General features: G+C 44.5%; 1 protein-coding gene and 1 long non-coding RNA gene across 3 annotated transcripts in view; one reads left to right on the top strand and one right to left on the bottom strand.

Annotated features, from left to right (window-relative positions):
* LOC117704408 (uncharacterized) overlaps window positions 1-6,466 on the bottom strand; it is a 20,367-nt gene extending 13,901 nt beyond the window's left edge. Inside the window, exons 1-2 of the long non-coding RNA XR_013108608.1 lie at window positions 6,315-6,466; window positions 5,589-5,701 (exon numbers count right to left, since the gene is read on the bottom strand). This is a non-coding gene — a long non-coding RNA (uncharacterized LOC117704408). The remainder of the gene's footprint in view (window positions 1-5,588; window positions 5,702-6,314) is intronic.
* A 428-nt stretch (window positions 6,467-6,894) lies between these two features.
* Acvr1 (activin A receptor type 1) overlaps window positions 6,895-13,967 on the top strand; it is a 119,959-nt gene continuing 112,886 nt past the window's right edge. The window contains exon 1 of one of the 2 annotated variants that reach the window (XM_034495429.2): window positions 6,895-7,051. The gene's annotated coding sequence lies outside the window, so the exon portion shown is untranslated. The remainder of the gene's footprint in view (window positions 7,052-13,967) is intronic. The other variant, XM_034495428.2, reaches the window with a different exon arrangement.

The raw sequence follows: 13,967 nt of genomic DNA, 5'->3' as shown, positions 1-13,967 counted from the left end.
AAGGAGGCTATGAAATCTGAAGCTACTTGCATAAGGTCACATGGCTAGTTCTCTACTATATGTAATTAACCTTAGTAGCTGCTCTCTGGAGTTTCATTCAAAAAAAAAAAAAAAGTAGGTTAATAAAAAGGAAGTGGCTGCATTTTAGATATGGGTAGAATTGGGGCCACATTAGGCCTTAGAAAATTAATTTGATTTCTTATCTATGACAATGTCCTCACAGCAAGCGCAAACACTCAGGGAGAAATCAGGATAAAGAATATTCTCTAAAAATGAAAAGCCACCTTGATTCAGAGTCTACCACAGTGAAATTTGAAATGCATTTGTTTAATTTGATGAGGAAATTGATTTGATCTTCCTAACGACGTTTATCTGAGGGACTCAAGGGACTGGCTTTTGAAGCCCACATCTAGACAATGAAGAGACATTAACCATAGTTAAGTAACTTAAAAACTCCAGTAACTTCAGACTTATGACCTCTGAAAAGCTTGAGGGAATCTAGCCCTTCATAGTTGCAAAGAAGGCAGTCAGGAGGAGTCTGAAATGCAGGCAATGGAAGCAGATCCTTGGGGGGGGGGGGGGAAATTCCTTCTCAAAGAAGGAGACCTATGAGCAGAGCATACAAGTGCATGTGCTCACACACACACACACACACACACATACACACACACACACACACACACACACACACACACACACACATCCCACTGAAGCTGCAACTCCCACTTCACAAATACAAATCCATATGCACTCCTCACTGGTGAGATTCTGCTCCATGACTGTCAGATCCTTTGAAAATATGTGCATTTCTATTTTTATAATGTTTATTATTTCTGCTTATTAAAGTAATGCTATAGAATGATTGGAACACAGGGTCCCTGAAAGAAAGAGAGTACATTTCTAATTTAAAGAAAGTGTTGTCTTCATATTGTGAGACAGGGTCTCAGTAACCTGGGTGTGCCTGCAACTCAGAGAGAGAGAGAGAGAGAGAGAGAGAGAGAGAGAGAGAGATAGAGAGAGAGAGATTAATTTCCTGAAACATTTTTTCCTAGAACTGTGTAGGTTGACAGTGTTTTCCTCTGCTGCCCTTTACTGTAATTATTATTATTATTATTATTATTATTATTATTATTATTATTATTGAGATAGGGTCTCTCTATGTAATGCTGGCTATCCTGGAGCCATGTAGACCAGGCTGGACTGAAATTCAGAGAAGCACTTGCCTCTACTTCCCTAGGGCTGGGATTAAAGGTGTGTACCATCACTTACAGCAAACCTAACTTTTGAACTTGGATCTCCCCGAGTTGGAAATGCAGATTGGCTGGACTGGCTGGCAGGCCAATGAGCTCCCGGGAATGTCCTATCTTTGCTGGGCCAGCACTTGGGTCACAGGACCAAGATCTTGACATACTACTGGGATCTGAGCTTAGGACTTTATGCTTGGTAAACAAACTACCCTTTGGGCTATCTCCCTCTTGCTCCATTTGGGCACTGAGTCTCCCATTAGAGGAAGAGATAGTTATGGAGTTTAAAATCCTATCTGTTTTAATATTTTCAATGTAGAACTCATTGTTGGCACTTCCAAAGTTAGAAGATGATAGTTATTTTTTTATGCAAACCCTTTTGCATTTGATGCTTTTTATTTTCTTAGCATAAATTCCTGAGGTAGGACTAAGTGTCAAAGGATATAAATATTGTTAAGATGTTGATACATATCACCTAATTATCTTTTATAAATTGTTTTTCAGTATGCAATCTCCTCAGCAACTGTGTCCTTTATTAAACCAAATTTACCAACAGAAACATGCTTAATTACTGACAAAGGCTGTGAAATAATTACATGAAATATTTTATTTGTATTACCTTCTGTTCAGTATTTATTTATTCAATCATTCAAATAGTTTATCATCTATCTATCTATCTATCTATCTATCTATCTATCTATCAATCATCTGTCTGTCTGTCTGTCTGTCTGTCTATCGTTGAGTCAGGGTTTATGTAGTCCTGGCTGTCCTGAACCTCAGGCTGTCCTTGAACTCACAGAGATCCTATCACTATTTCCCATGTATTGGGATTAAAGCTTGCATTCCTATGCCTGGCTTACCATTTCTTCAGTTTCTCCAGTTTTTAAAGGATAAGCATTTTTAATTCTCATATATGATCACTGAAATTTTCATCAAATTTGACCTTTAATTAGAGGACCTATTTTGTTGATTTTAAGTTCCTTTTTTTAAAAAAATATTTATTTATTTTATGTATATGAGTACACTGTAGCTGTCTTCAGACATACCAGAAGAGGGCATCAGATCCCATTACAGATGGTTGTGAGCCACTGTGTGGTTGCTGGGAATTGAACTCAGGACCTCTGGAAGAGCAGTCAGTGCTCTTAGCTGCTGTGCCATCTCTCCAGCCCGATTTTAAGTTTCTTATACATCAACATTCTAATCTTTTTGAGTATATGTTGTGGATAAATTTATTCCATTTCCTGCTTATTTGTTTATTCTTTGAACACTTTCAGGAAAAACTTTATATAGTCAAGTCAACTCAATATTTACTTATTTTATGTTTTCTATTTAGGAAGTAATTTCCTTTCTAAAAATAAGAATTTATTTACTCTTGCTTTCAATTAATTCATGATTTAAAACAATTTAATTCTTGTCTTGAATAACACCTATCTTCCAAGTGATTGGAAAAAAGGATGAGGCAGTGGGTCCCTTGAGCTCAGAAGTTGTAGATCAGCCCATTACAAACACACACACACACACACACACACACACACATACCCCATACACACTGACACACACAGTCAGTTATATAAACACACTGACATACACATACTCACTCACACATACACACACACTCACTATTTATTCCTTGTATAAATAATTCAGAACTGATGTGAGCAGACACTAAATTTTTCCAAAGTGTCTCAATATGGTTTAATGAATAGTCTTTCCCTCAAGACTTTGCAACCCTTTTTAACCACAGTTGGCTCCAAGTAATACATTGGCATGTCAGGAGGAACTGTATTAATGCTCGATTTGAATGATGGACAGCTTCAGGATGTCCTGTGTGACACCTACCTCATTGAGTACAGGCCCATAACCTCTCATATGAAGTACACAACCAATGAGTCCCAGATACACCTGAAAAATTAAGCTAACAACCGAAGCTCTTGACTCTTTTTCACTGTTTTCCTTTGGGAAGGAAGGTGCCAAGGCTGCCATTTGTAGAGGTCTTCTAGCTTGGGTTTCTCTTACTATTACAATCAAATCATCTCCATCTTTAGATCATAGTATTAATTTTGTGGCTTTTTTTTTTGTCACAAGACTAGGACTAAATTTCATATCTCAAGGCCTTTTAGTTTATTGTTCTCCAAAAATAGTTATGATGAACTGGGTCAGTTTTTTTTTTTTTTTTTCTCCCACTTGAATGATGTTCCTTTAAAAGGCAAGAAAATGACTATGGATTACCAATGAGAATAAGCTGCAGATTCACTGTTCCTTAAACCATATGGAATCCTCAAATCTAGGTTCTTCTCCTAGGCCCTGTGAATATTCTCCCAGACCTCAATTCGTAACTTAAATGGGAACAGGTCACTTATCTAGATATCAGCTAGTCTGCATATGTTTGTGACCATCATGTACCTACAAAACTAAACATGAACAAAATTATAAGCCCAACATTCAAAATCATCATCTTTATTGAGATAGATAATAACATTTTTGTTGAGCAGAAATATCTAGTCTCATCACAAAAAAAACAAAAACAAAAACAAAAACCAGTGTCTGGAAGGAGGAGGTGTTTTCTGTTTCTGTTTTGTTTCTTTTAAGTGGCCTACCAGGATTTTATAGACCCACCACTGACTGTTGAACAGACTATCAGAATCTGTTCATTCCTTCAACCGCAAACCTTTATTTTACTTCTAGAACCCTTTAAAAGCTGAGCTGTGGCACACCATCAGGATCTTTACCAACAAAACCAGCCCTGGAACAGCTCACCAATACTGTTTGAGAGAATTTGTTTTGGGAAGTTGGTAAGTCTAACCAAACTGATGTCTGCTTGATACATTTAAATAAAACATGTTCCTTTATCCTTTCATAAAACATAAACCCTGGAACCAACAGGAAATGGCTTCAAAATACAAACGACTCAATTCAGATATCTAAATATTTTAAATGAAAAAAAAACTCATTATAATGTCTGGCGTGTATTATTTACAACCTTAGTTAAAAAAAAAAAAAGAAGAATGTGGTTATCATTCGTAGGATTCAAAACTTAACTCTAAAAGAGAAGCTGTCTGTGAGATTTTATGGAATAAATTCCCCACATTTTATAGAAAAATAGCATACAGGACTCTTGGGTTGCTCAAGGCCCTATTTCCTAATAGTTTTTTGAAATCTGTTGACTTTTAGAAACGAACATGTTGATCTGGGCGTAAAGGAGGAGAATATGCAGAAAACAGAGAAGATGCCAATTCACAATGCAGCAGGCAGTTAATTAAGAGGAGTCAGGCTCCCTGAAACATATGACTGAGATTGGAGAAGCTTAGACTGACAGAAGATGTATCTCCTCCAAGTTACTTTAAGGGTGTGATTTTTTTTTTTTTCCCCACCATGGTTAAATCAGTGGGTTGGCTCTTGGGGTGGAGGTAGTGATTCTTAACAGGGCGATTTTGTACTTCAGAGACATCTGGTTGCCACTATTGTGAGGGGGAGGGTGGTCCTATTGGAATCTAGTGAGCACAAGTCAAGGATGCTGTGAAATCTATTTCAACATGTAGAACAGCAAAACCAATTATCCAGCTCAAAGTACCAATACTGCCATGGTTGAGAAATCCTGGAATAAGGTTCCTAAGTCTGAGGGCTGTACCCTGGGTGTACAGGGCTTCCGTGAAAAGCAGTATCCTAGTCAGTCCTCTTACTTTACACATATACATGCACACACAAAGTAGAGTACAAGGCCACAAATACTACCCACAGTGCTTCCATAGAGTCTTTTGGAACATTGAGTAGTCACTGGGGGATTGTTAGGTCTTGCAATGAGCCAGCCATAGTAAGAGCACTCCTATGTAGTAGCAGTCCAAAGCAGGTCAAGCTTCCTCAATCCACCTATCTACCTTACGGGAAGTCTTTATTAAACATTCACACATACAACTCTGCTAGGCATGATGATAGGTGACGAACACAATCGAGCCTGATGTCTGACCTCATAAAAAAGACGGTAAACGTTTGGAGGATTAAAAGCACCCAGCAGCATGAAGAGGTACCGCAGTAGGGCTGCATAGCCACCGGTTCCCATTTCCCTCTCCTGGGTTCAAAGTGTGCCCAAGGTCAAACCAGTGAGCCGCAAGAGCTGACACTTTCAGCCAAGGGCTCTGTTGCATTGTTTCAGCGAGCAGGGATACAGATTGGTGATCTTGCCTTGATCTGACCTGAAGTTTCCTTGCCTGATCTCTACCAAACATAACTAATTACAAGGACCCTCTAATGAACGATCCAAACACAAAAGAACCAACAACATTCTCTGCCTTTTTGCTTACACAACACCTAAAGGCTCTTTTTTAGCTGTTCCTTGTGCATACATGCCTGTGTTGCTAGCTCGATTGTAACTCTTGGAAAGGCCCGATCTTCCACTTCCTTTGCAACCTTCTGCAGTGTTGCAGCCATCGACCCAATAAATGCCCTCTACGTGAAAGGACCTGTAGGGATAAAAAAATACTTTATGTTTTTCCCATTTATTGGTGTCATGATTTTACTCTGCTTTGTGATAGGACCTTGCATTATAAGCTTCCAGAGGGCAGAGAAAATGGCTTGGTGCTTCCAAACACTAAGCGGCACCATGCAAAATTTGATCCTTGCATGCCTTTTTCGATGCTCCAGATAATATTAGCACACGGGGGTGTTTTTGTGTTTCTAAGGACCAAAGTTGTCAGCCTCTCTGCGGCGGAGAATGTTCCTTCCTTCCTACTGTAAGCTCCCATGGCGCCTAGGACAGGGCAGGATTATTGCAGAAGCCCCCTCCTCCCCCCCCCCCCCCCCAACTTGCTTATTTTTATTACCAAGGAAGCCGGCTGCGAAAATGGCAAACGCTTGCATAACCCTAGACCCTGCGAGGAAATGAGCAGAGTGGAAGGGGATCTGAAGACAAGGCAGCGATGGCCTGGCTGAGGCTGAGCATTGAACATCCACCCCTGTGCCTGATACGCAGGGCTGGAGATAAGTGCAGGAGCCCCCGCAGTTCCCGGCTCGGCTGCCTGCTGCCCGCCCGCCCCGCGCCCCGGGAGCTGTCCAGACGGCCCCGCCCGCGCCTACCTGGCCGCTCCCCGCGCCGTGCCGCACGCCTCCCCCGCGTCCCGCCAGCCCGGCTCGCAGCAGCCCGCAGCCGGGGCGGCCCGAGGGGTCGGGGGTCGGGGGCGGCGGGCGATCACGGCTAGGCGGGCGGGCTCCCTGGGGCCGGGCGCCTGCAGGGGGCGCGAGGAGCGCCCCGCCCCGCCGCCGGCCCTCTCCCTCCCGGCTCCCTGGATCCGCGCCGGGAGGAAATGATGTGTTGCTGCCTGGTTAATCACAGCTCCAGACACTCATTGGCCGAGCGCTCCGCAGCCACTTCCTCCTCCTCCTCCTCCCGCTCCTCCCGCTCCAGCTCCCGGTCGCCGCCGCCGCCGCCGCCGCCCCCAAGCGCTGGGGGAACTTTGCCGCCGCCGGCTCCCCGCCGCCCCCAGCTGAGCCCCGCGCCGCCGCAAGTTTCCTCCGCCCTCCTCCCCGCCCTCCGCCTCCCGCCCCGAGCCAGCCGTCTCCCCGGCTCCAGCCCGGTGCGAGCCGCCAGCCTGCGCCCCGGCCCCGTGGCCGCCAGCCTCCCGCTCCGCGCCGCGCTGCACTCTGCTGCCGCCGCCGCCGCCCGGGCCACCCGCCCGCGGCCCGCGGAGTTCCGGGCTCCACGCCGGCTGCAGCGCCCCGCCCCGCCCCGCGCCTCCCGCGCCGCCCTGCAGCTCCCAGCCGCCTCGCGCTCTCCGCCTCCCCGGGTTCAGCACCCGGCCGCCGCTGGACCAGAGGTGAGGGCAGGTCGCCGGCCGCGCCGCCGGAGCCGAGGACCGAGGGAGGAGGGACCCTAGCTGGAGGCGAGGCCGGGAACGGAGGTGGAGGGTGGGCGTCTCGGTGCCTCCCCCTCGCTTTCATTCTTTCTCCGGCAAGCTGCGTGCCCTCTCGACGTGGGGGAAGCCGCGGCGGAACGAAACCGACTTGCTTAGGGCCTCGGTTGCCGGTGGGATCCGGGGAGGGCAGAGGCTTGGAGTAGGGGGTTCGGGTGTGTGTAGGGTGAACTCCTGCAGGGTGTGCGCCTCGGACTTATAAATCGATCTGGCCTCACGGCCCCTGGCTCACCTTCCAAGCTGAGCTTGGCAGACTAAAGAGATTGGCCAGTCACCCCCACCCACAAAATATCCATCTCTTCCAAGAGGAATTTTCTGCTGGAGAGACAGCCAATAAACTCTGTTCAACTCCCTCCCTCCCTCTGTCCTTCCTAGCTGCAGTTTCAAAAAGCTTCAAAGCCAGGAATGTGGGATTCATCTTCCGATCCCCAGAAGGCAGATGTGGTTACAGATGTTGCACAGTACTTTGCCAAGTTTAAAACCCTTCCTTCAACACTAACCAAAACAGCGAGGCTAGAACCTTGGGCTTGCTGGGGAGAATTGTGGGCCTGTGGGGCCACTGCATGCATGGACTTCTGTCTGGTTCAGAGACTGGCTTGGCTCTGTCCAGTTTGTGCCAGATAAGTCTCCCACCCTTTCCTACCTCCCTTTCCCTGGAGATCTGAACGCCCCTCACACAGCAGAGGAACTATGGTGGAAGCTACTTGGGAAAGAAAACACCCATTTTGTTGCAGAAGAGAAAAGTGTTGGTTAAAAAGTTGTCATTAATTTGGTGTTTGGAGAGAGGCGGACGGTAATGCATTGGATTTGCTCTCTTTATTGGCTTTTCTTCCTTGCGGTTTGTGTGATTGGTGTGAGATGATGGGAAACGTCTCTGGTCCCATACATGTTTAATGTGATTGCAAATATATGTTTTTATGTTTGCATAGATATATAATTTCTGAAAAAAAATCCCTCAAATAGAAACATAACCCAGTGATTTTAAAGAATCCTGTTCCTGAGAGGCAGACTGCTCTGACAGCCCAAGGGAAGGCGGTGGCAAAAAATAGACACCACCTCCCTTTTCCCCAAAAAATTCTTCCTGGAAAGGTGGTGTTAAGAAACTTCAGAGATGGGCTCATCCAAGTGGCAGGCCTTAAATGGAAACACTATAGTATGTCCTGGCACTAGTCTCTGGAGGTGGGTTGCTGGCCAGGGGCCCAGGCTTGGGCAGGCGGCAGACACTAGACTTGTGCTGACCTCAGACACTGCCTTACCATGCAGCTCTACAGTTGGCACAGTGCTTAAGCATGAAACCCAGGCCTCACCCATGTCACTCATGGGGACAGTGTGGTCACAAGGTTATTTTAAGTCTGCATGGGATCTGGATCACCATTCTAAGATCAAATCTCCCCCAGCCCCCACCCCTTTTGTGATTTGTTTACTTTTGTTTTCTGTCCTGGGGTTGACTGGTGGAAGTGTTCTGAAGCTGAGCTGGGTGTCTTGGGTTGCTGTCACTTTGTAATTGGGACGCAGCATCTCTGCTGCCACTGTACGTGTGAGTTCTCAAAGGTGATAAGCGATGCTGAGATAGACCTTGGCTAAATGGCAAAGAGTAAGGGCCAGTGTGGGCATGTGCTGGATTCATGGTCTCTCTTCAACTGTGGCGCTGAGGTCTGCTCCAAGCAGAGAGTGGCTTTAGATCGAACTTGATTGAGATAATAGTCTTACAACTTTTGCACGTTGGACTAAGAGCGATCACTTGAATCTGAATAAATTTCTTGTAATTGCTAAGTAATTACAGAGAATATTAAGGATGCAGAGTTAAAACGCCATATTCAGGAGGGTAATGCTTTTCAGGAGTAAGGAGGAACTTAATTTGATTAATAGCATTGTAATGAGTGCCCTCCCCTCCCGACTGATAATTTACCAAGTTTTCTTCCTGCATCCATGCAATGGGTGATAGTGACTTGAGTTGGAAATAGGGGGCATCTTACCCAACTTTCTTGTCTTCCCAAGGCTGAACTGTGTTGATTACGATAGGCAGCTGGGTGTTTCTTAAGGTTGGACGGATGGAGAAGTCTGTAGAGCAGAGGGAGACACTGGACAGAAATGGATTTGAAAAATGATCTTGTTCTCCAAGGTCACAAGGTCACGAAGGAATCAATGCTGGGATCCCCTCGCCCCCCCTGTGGCTTGCTTGGCCATTTGGATCCTTCTATCATGATTTATTTTGTCTGATCAAATCTCATGTCCAGCTTATTAAGACCATTATGGAGAAATAAGGCATTGGTGGAGGCCAAAGCCTTTGATTTGTTCAGGTAGAATTAATGACAGGGTGATTAGATGCACCCAGTACGAGTCAAGCAGTGTGCCCAGCTCTGTGCAAACACTTTGCACACTTTAGCACTTTTTCTTCAGTAGGAAACTGAGGCTTGGTAGATTTAGGCTGTGGAGTTAGGATCTGTCTTAGGATTCGGTGGAATTCCAGAACACATGTCCCAGGCCATTGTCACCAGTGACTGCCAAGCTTTTCCACTATAGCTAAGACTCACTTATCTTTAATTATCTAATAATGTGCTTCTTTTGTTTTAGATTTACTTATTTTTATTTTATGTTTATGGGCGTTTTGCCTGAATGTATGCCTGGGTACCACATGCAGTGCCTGTGCAGGTCAGAAGAGGGTGTTGGGTCCCCTGGAACTGGAGTTACGGACCCTTGCTAGCTGCCATGTAGATGCTGGGAATCGAACCCGTGTTCTTTGGAAGAGCAGCCAGTGCTCTTAACTGCTAAGCCATCTTTCCAGCCCCCTTTAATATTTTTCTTTAAAGCAGCAAATAGCTTTTTTTTTTTAAATTAAAAAAAAAAGCAACTAACAATAACTTAAAAACTCCTCCTTTAAGAAGCAGTATCTTGCTGCTGTATTGAGAAGCCAGCTCCTTGGTTAGGAAACAAGGGAATCATGAAGATAGACTGTACTTATTCTGAACCCTCAAGTACAGAATATCGATGTTCTGGTAGGTGTGTGCTGCATGGATCTGGGGTAAGGACAAAGAAGGTCACACTATTGGTCACATTATAATTTTGATTAGGTGTTGAGTTCATGGGAGCTGATTTTAGTTTAGCTACATACATGATACAGGTTTTTTTTTTTTCAGTGAAATGATAAAGGAAATTAGACATAATAATTAGCATAATGATTACTTGGGGGGATATTTCATTGCGCTTTGCTGACTGTAGCCCATAGCTTGCTGCCTTGCATGAAGGAGACACCTTTACTATTGGCTGGTTGACAAAACTGCAGGTAATCACTTTATAGCTGATGGTTATACTATAAGGTTGAGATATTGCCTCTTCTCTGTTTTCTGTTTCTTATGTCCCCATTCCCAATATCATGAGTATAGAGACAGCTTGGGCTTTCCTGGGGTTTCTCCTGAGAGGCATGGGCTGTGCTGCAGCAGACCTTTCAGTGTCTCCTTGTTTTGTATGTCTAGTCCCTGGGATGGGGCACAGAAGGCAGTCACAAAGCGTTTCATGCGTCTGTGTTTTTAACCCAGTGGTAAAGTGATGGTTGGGGACTGGAGGTGCTGTTTAAGTTAGAGCAGTGCCCGGGTAAAGTGTTAACAACTTGAAGCCGAGAGGCTGGGGAATGAAACCATCTGAGGTTTTAATTGGAATCCACGGTCCTGTGTTATTTTTTCCCAAGCAAGTTTTGGGCAGTGTGGCTTTATTCCTGGAAATGAGGATTTGGAATTAGGTTTCCTGGTACAAAATGCCTTCTTTGATCTTTTGGAATGAAAACTTGGTCTTTTCCCAGCCCCACACCCCACTGTGGCCAGTTCTAGTTCAGAAGATCCAAAAGGAAGATTGACCTCTTTTATTTTATTTTATTTTATTTTATTTTGAAAAAAAGAGAACAACGATTGGTGATAGAATGTACTTGTTTGTCCTGCTAGTTTAAGAATCAGAAGCCCCAAACTAGGGTTGGTCTGTCGAAAAGGACAGTCTAATGAGAGACTCTGTTGGAAAGAGGTTCACAAAGTTGGTAAGGCTGGCGCGTCCTGGCTTTTAGTTGAGACGGAAGGTGGTTTTGCCACCTCAAAATTAACTAATAAAAGACTCACAAGATGGAGGGAGTCTGAGGATGTAGCTAAGTGGTTCAAGTCCCAGCATAACTACTATTTGAAAATGGGGGCAGAGAGAAGAAAACTCAGCTTCCTTTTTTTTTTTTTTTTTTTTTAAAAAGCACATCCACCCTCCCCCGATATTCAGAACCATTCTCCTAGGCAGACTTGGGAATCTGAACTTGTTTGTGAGTATCTTCCCAGATCCTGAGAGCTTTGTTTGCCAGAGTTTCCACTGCTTCATTGTTTGACTTTGGGGTTTTCGGTCTCTGACCAGCATTCCGCTTTGCCCATTAGGGTTGCCTCACTGTTTACTCTGGCTGTTTGGCCTTTATTTCAGAGACAGGGAAAGAAATTTGCCATGGCAGTCTTTCTAAGTTCTCTGGAGATACATGTGGTAGCTGAAGGTGGTTTGGGGGACTGGGGGTGGGGGGGTAGGGTAAGTGACCATAGATTGTTTTTTTGGGGGGATAGGGTAAGTGGCCATCGACCAGGTGTCCTGATGGATCTCAGAGGCTAGAACTTGACCCACCCTAAGGACTGACCTTGACTGATCCGGTCCACTCTTGCCTTTCTCTTTCTTTGGGGAAGGTCAGACCCTTCAGGGGTCTGAGTAATCTCATTGCAAGGAGAATGCCTCTTGCTTTTCTCAGCATTATGATTCTTGTAGTATTGTATCAGCCATATTTCTCCTCTTGGGCCTCCATTCATCTCTTCACCATATAGGATTGAGAGTTATTCATCTTTCCCAATTGTATTACTTCCATGTGATTCGTTCCCCTTCACTGACTTAAACTTCTCGTTGTCTCATGGCTGCCTTGAGGGCAAGGACTGTCCACATCTTACTCATCTTTTGTGTATTTCATAGATCTAACCCAATGCTAAACCATACAACCAACACCTTTTTTTGATAAATTTTAAAGAACATTTATTTTAACTTTATGAATTTGTACATTTGTGTGTCTGTGTGTGATTATGTGCACGAGAGAGAAGGTGTCTCCGAAGGCCAGAAGAGGGCATGAGATCCTCCAGAGCTGGAGTCACAGGAGGTTGTGGGCTCTCTGACGAGGATGCTGGGAATCAAATGTGGATCCCGTGTAAGAGCATTCTGTGCTGTTACGTGCTGAGCCTTCTCTCCGGCAGTAGTGAATGTTTTTAATTCTGAGAGAATGAATGGATAATTGCATGTTTTGGGTGGAAAGGGACTGTGTCATTTAAGAAAAGGGAACAGCGCAGAGAAGATAACAAACTTTATACATGGTCTCTAAGAGTGGATGGCAAACAGGTGGAAGATACTCCAGGTAAGGAAATTGTGTTTGGTACACCCACCCTCCAAGTTTTCTCTGTGCTGATAATTGAAGCCAGGGCCTCACTCCTGACATTGTGCTTGAGCGTTTTGATTGTACTGTAGCTTGTATTTAGTAAATGCAGCAAATATTTATTGCATTCTTTTCAGTATATATTTCCTTTCTCTTTGTGAGAAGGTCAAGGAGACATGTCTATTCAGGGGAAGAATATTTCAATCCATTTTTTTTTGGTTTTGTTTCCATCACAGCAAGGAATCCTGTGTTAATGTGAGACTCAGACACTTGGTGAATTGAGCCCTTTATTCTGATTTTTCTCTTGCTGCAAGAGTGCCTTCTGAAGGAATTGATGTGGAGAACAGAGTGGTGGCCAGGGCTTATGTCAGAGATGAAAGAATGTGCTGGAGCTCTTTGAAAAGTGGATGGAAGTCAAAGTAAACTCCTTTTTTCACCAGGTTTTAAGAGCTGGATTGGAGTGGACATAACTACTGGGCAGTTTGGTGACCTGTGAAAGCCAGTCTTGGCCATTCATGGTTATAGTGTGGCATAGCTGCCATTGAAAAACAAGATTCCTCCTGGTTTTGCTTCTGTTTTAGCTGATGGAAGACATAGCTGATAGAACTACTAAAAACACAACATTGAGTTTATTAAGAAATGAACTGATGGGATGGGTAAAGGACCCTGTGGGGCTTGATGCTGGGCAGGTTTGGATGGTAGAGGTGGTGCTATTTGGAGTGTGCGTTCTGTGAGTACCATGTGAAGAAAGGATGTTTTGAGATAGAGGGATGGTTGAGATGATGGTTGAGATGATGGTTGAGAACGTGGTTGCAAGCACGTTCTGCATCTTATTTGCCTGAGGCTCTTCTTAGGGAAACTATAATGTAGTCAACTGCTGTCCCAGGGTAATGCTGCTTATGAGTGGACACCACTAGCAGTGCCAGAGCACCTGGTTTTGTGTCTCTTTCTTAAATTTTAGGGACTTAGACAAGACTGTTATACCTAGGAATGGTGAACAGGAAGAAAAAGAACAGGTGGCTATCCAGAGTGACTCTTACCTTTCTCTTTCCAAGAGAAAAGTGGTGAGGGACAAATGGACAGAATGGTGTTCTTCATGTGGTTTTTGAACGTGAAGATTTTGAGCCATTGTGGGCGGGGGTGGGGTGGGGGGGCAGAGTAAGCATCTCACAAGTGTGGTCCAGAGAGAGATGGAGCAGCTTGTTCTGGAGATAGAATATTAGATAAACATAAATGTTGAGTGTCAGTGTTTTCCAAAAGACTCTTGACTCACAGAGAGACATTTTTTTCATTATGGTCTGGTACACACACACTTACACATATGCATATTAGAAATGAAGTGGAATTACAGGTTTCACTCGACTATATTGTAATGCTTTCTGATTTCTATTCAATTTT

This window comes from Arvicanthis niloticus, chromosome 2 (genome assembly GCF_011762505.2).
Source record: "Arvicanthis niloticus isolate mArvNil1 chromosome 2, mArvNil1.pat.X, whole genome shotgun sequence".
Lineage (NCBI taxonomy): Eukaryota > Metazoa > Chordata > Mammalia > Rodentia > Muridae > Arvicanthis > Arvicanthis niloticus.
Note: the sequence above shows the minus strand (reverse complement) of the source record. Positions and strands in the feature narration are given on the sequence as shown.